This window comes from Sander vitreus, chromosome 24 (genome assembly GCF_031162955.1).
Source record: "Sander vitreus isolate 19-12246 chromosome 24, sanVit1, whole genome shotgun sequence".
In the NCBI taxonomy this organism is placed as follows: Eukaryota; Metazoa; Chordata; class Actinopteri; order Perciformes; family Percidae; genus Sander; species Sander vitreus.
Genome location: NC_135878.1, coordinates 1,389,015 through 1,393,422, shown reverse-complemented (window position 1 = coordinate 1,393,422; position 4,408 = coordinate 1,389,015). Strand labels below are relative to the sequence as shown.

The following is a 4,408-nucleotide window of genomic DNA, read 5'->3' as shown; positions in this document are numbered from 1 at the left end:
TTATAATTGTTGGCATGGTTTTATAAATCATGTTTTATTGTTAAACATACATGTGGAACAGTGAATCCTCAGGATGAACTGATCCTGCCACATCTGTGGATGGCTACTTTAGTGACTACCTCACCTATAGGCCAGTAAGCCCTATCATCTGTGGGGATTTATATTTGCTAATAAAATGTTGAAGTATTGTTAAGATGTTTTACTAACTTTCAAAAATTAACTATTTTGGATGCCCCCCCTGCAGTGACTCTGAGGACCCCCTAGAGGTCCCGGACCCCCTGTTGAAGATCACGGAGTTAGTGATATCACAAGCAATAAAACGGAAGTTAGTTTAGTTAGTTTTTTTTGGTCAACTTTCAACTGCTCTAAATATCCAGTCTAAAAGGTAATACAAAGTTAACCCTAAATGGAAAAAGTATATTTATTTATTTATTTTAAAAAAAGAGAGATTGTGAAAGAGACAGGCGGGTCAGGATGTAAGGGCACCTCAATATAAATATCCTTCTGATTCCCTGTCTCTTCAGCAGATATTTGAATCTTGAACAGTGATCCGTGAAGGTGCTGCGTCACACGTCAGCTCTGACCGGTAAAGGTGAGGTGTGGATGAGCATTGTAAGAAGTCAGCATGACAGAAACCCATGCGTTAGAAGATTTTCTGCTTTCACTTTTAATTTGAGTTTGGACATGACTATGTTTTAATTAATTAAAGTAACCTCCTACTTGATGTTTATCTTCCCAAATAAGAAATGTTTTAGACTTTGCCACAGTCTGTCCAGTCACTGCTGAACAGATGTCTCAGTGTTGGAAGCTTGCAGTTTAATCGGTGGACTGATCATATCCTACACTGTATGCTACTAAATGAAGTTTAAATGATGGGACAGCTGCTTCGGATGTTATCACAATTGGCACTCAAATGTAAGAGGCAGCAGGAGTATTTTCCATGAAGTTGTTTTTTTTTTTGCAATTTCACATGCCTCTTGGTGCAGTTGTTCATTGCAATTGATACTCGCTTAGGCAGCAAGTATGATTACACCTCAACTCCATCAGATAAATATCACTCTGCATGTGCAACGCCGGTTTTACACTTTGTCAAAAAAACAACTTGTGATTAAGTTGCTTACTCAGTCATTTATTTGACACTTGTAGTTACTTTTTACATAAATATGATGCAGCAGTAGCCTCATATGAATCTACCCAGTATACAAAGTATCTAAAACTGGCTCCACATCGATGAACTACATCATTAAAATGCTCTTACATGTATTCGTTAGATTAAAAACAGCATAATATAAGTCTATAAAAAAAATATAATTTTGTGAGTGTGTGAGAGAGACACAAAAGGGAACTGATAGCCTGTGAAAGTTCATAGTTGGCTAAAAACAAGCACATGTAATGCATTTCTGTGACTTTGTTATGGTCAAAAGTATTGACGAAAGGCGCAGTTGGCCTTCAGGTCACAATATCTAATTTGGCCACCTTTTTAAAAAATAAAATAGATGAATAAATAAAACAGACAGGACATCCCTGTTGGATACTGTGGTGAGATTGTAAGTGCTTCTACAAAGGCTCATTAGATTAATGGATTTAAACTGTCAGTGGGATGACACTATTTCTGGGTTGCAGGACGAGTATTAATATTCTGCCTAATGCAGATGAAGATACATGAGTTCCATATTTGGAGCTCCGGCTATTTTTTTTTATAGCAACAGATAAATAACAGGATGTCATTGTGAGGAGTGTGTTATGAGTTGATAGAGGATTGTGTGAGAGGTTTTAAAGTGGTGTGACAACAATGACCATAACAAAACCCAGAATATAATGCAGGATTCAAATCTCTTTTCTCCATCAAACAAACACAGACTCATTTCTGTGATGCAGGCCATTTCTATGTTTCCCGAGGGGAAGGAGGAGCAGGATTCTGATTAATACCAAGTTGTATTTTATTGTCCAACAAAGAAAATGAATACAGAACTTGAATTTGGCTGTTGTGTGATCTTCCACAATCCTCAAACTGCATGTAGGAATTTCATAAAACTTTCTGCTGCCTTGAACTTGAGAAAAGCTATGTAAGTGTAATTTATAAAACCCTGCAGCTGAGTTTTATTGTCACTCAGTGACAGTTATTACAGTTTGAAGCAAAACATTAAGTTAAGTGCAGCAAGCGGAAAATTTTATTTCTGGTTGCAGTTTCAACTTAAATGTAAGTTGTAGAAAAATGTAAGGTGTAGGAATGCCACCAAATCTGAAATACTGGCTTAGATCCTTTATAGATTATTAAATAAACAAACTTTTTTACATTAGATAAAAGCATACACGGAGTTTAACACAATACATCAAAATATTAACTTTTCCCTCTTCTGCTACTCCCCAAAAAGTCTTCTTTTTTTAATTATAAAAATCATAAAACTTTACACTCTCACAAAAACAATTTTAAAAGTGGTATTCTACAAGTATTCCGGTGTGAAGCTGTGGGGATTATTTTTTTTAAAGTAATTTCACTGAACTCTGACACAAGTGGTTCTCAGGTTCACCAAATCCACTGCAAACTCTTAAACCACATAATATGCAAAATGGTTTGGGGGTTTGGCGAAGTTGACCTTTTTAGAGGCTTTATGCATTATATATAACATTTAGTGAAAAAAGTAATTATCCACCTTTTTATCATGGAAGGAAAACAAATCCAGACTGTTTTGCCTGCTCGTCCCACGTCTGAGGTTAGTTTTATTTTGTAGCTTTTAATGACGAGTTAAACCTTTTTCTAATGTCTTTGTGCCTTGTGCAGTGTATATCATCCAGCACTTATCAGTGTTTCCTATATGTGCCATAAACATCGTCCTTGGTACACTGAATCTGTATTCACTAGTGCTTTTTGGAGACTAGAACCCACTGCTGGCTGTGTCATAGTCCTTGCTAATGTGGGAAGTGCTGGGCAGAGACTTGAGGTATGCCATGTGCCTCCTGGCGTCCTCCTGGTTGTGTTTGATGTAGTAAATGATGTAAGCTGTCACCATGGAGAACCAGCAGAACATGGCCACAAACATGGCCACATCTGTCGTCTTGTGGTGGAAATTGCAAAAGTTGATCCCCGAGTCCAGGACTTGGATCACCGGTTGTCCCACGTACTCCTCCTGCACGGCCGTGTAGCAGCTGACCTCATTCACCGTCTCGGGGTCGAGCTTCAGCTCCCGCAGTACCTCCTGCAAAGAGCAGTCACAGTGCCAAGGGTTGTGGGATAATCGGACGCGGGCGTGCAGCTTGGCCAAGGTGTCTTTGGGGAGGCTGCTGAGGTGGTTGTTGGAAAGATCCAAGGTCCGCAGGCTTTCGGAGATCCCTTGAAAGGCGCCGACCTCCACGCTGTCAATGGCGTTGTGAGATAAGTCAAGTTCCCTGAGGCGGTAGAGGTCTGTGAAGGTCTCTTTTGGGATGTGTTTGATCCGGTTTGACGAAAGCAACAGAACAACGGTGTCCCTGGGCAGGTTGGATGGGATGTTCTCCAAGTTGCTCGAGGTGCACTGCACCACCACACCGTTCCTGTCCGTGCAGTGACAGATGTTAGGACAAGCATACACACTCATAATCACAGACAGAAGCCACAATGTTCCCGCAGACAACAGAGAAGCGCAAGGTTTTATGGATGGCCTGCACCTGTGAGAGGCCCCCATTAGCGGATCGAAATCAGCCCGCCGTTTTTTTTTGTCTTCTGATTGGATGAAACCTGTGAAAAGGGAGAAAGATGGACAAAAGGTGATACAGAGAAAAAGTCCCTACTGAAAGTTCAAATTCAGGAATTTGTTTTGTATTTTGCTACTTGAAGTCAGTTAAAACCTGTGAAATGATTTTCTGATGATGAACGTCCTGCATGCTTTTGATCATTTTTTACAATTTTCTGACCATATGTTCTTAGAGCACATATTCAGTGAACTTTCAACATCATCTCCCCTTTTCAGATGCCTTCCTTCTCGCAGGCGTAAGTAAAGTTCACCATTATCATAATAGCATGTTTCTGTAGCTGGGTCTCTTAGCTCAGGATTGGTCTCTTTTAAGAAAATGCCAATAAACAAGGTGATGGCTCATCACTATGCAGCAGATGAGCTTTGAATCAGTTTGTGATTAAATGGACTGTCTGTAAGATGGGATGCATGTGAGAGCAGTGACGGTCAGGCTGCAAAATAAAATGACAGTATTGAAGATAACAATACAGCCGATAAGAAGCAGACAGCTTTTTAATCAAGATGATGAAAGTGACAAGTTGTTCAAAAATAGTTTCTGATTTCTGCGGAGTCCTAGAATAATAAGCTAAATGTCTCAATAAACCTTGTCACTGTTTACATTATTCCAGACATATTATTGAAGGTGCAAGAGACAGAGGATTGGAGGAAAGCACATTGCAATTGTAAACCTATGTTAG

General features: G+C 39.5%; 1 pseudogene; it reads right to left on the bottom strand.

Annotated features, from left to right (window-relative positions):
* Positions 1-2,876: 2,876 nt before the first annotated feature.
* Positions 2,877-3,662, bottom strand: LOC144512529 (leucine-rich repeat-containing protein 3 pseudogene; annotated as a pseudogene).
* Positions 3,663-4,408: the final 746 nt, after the last annotated feature.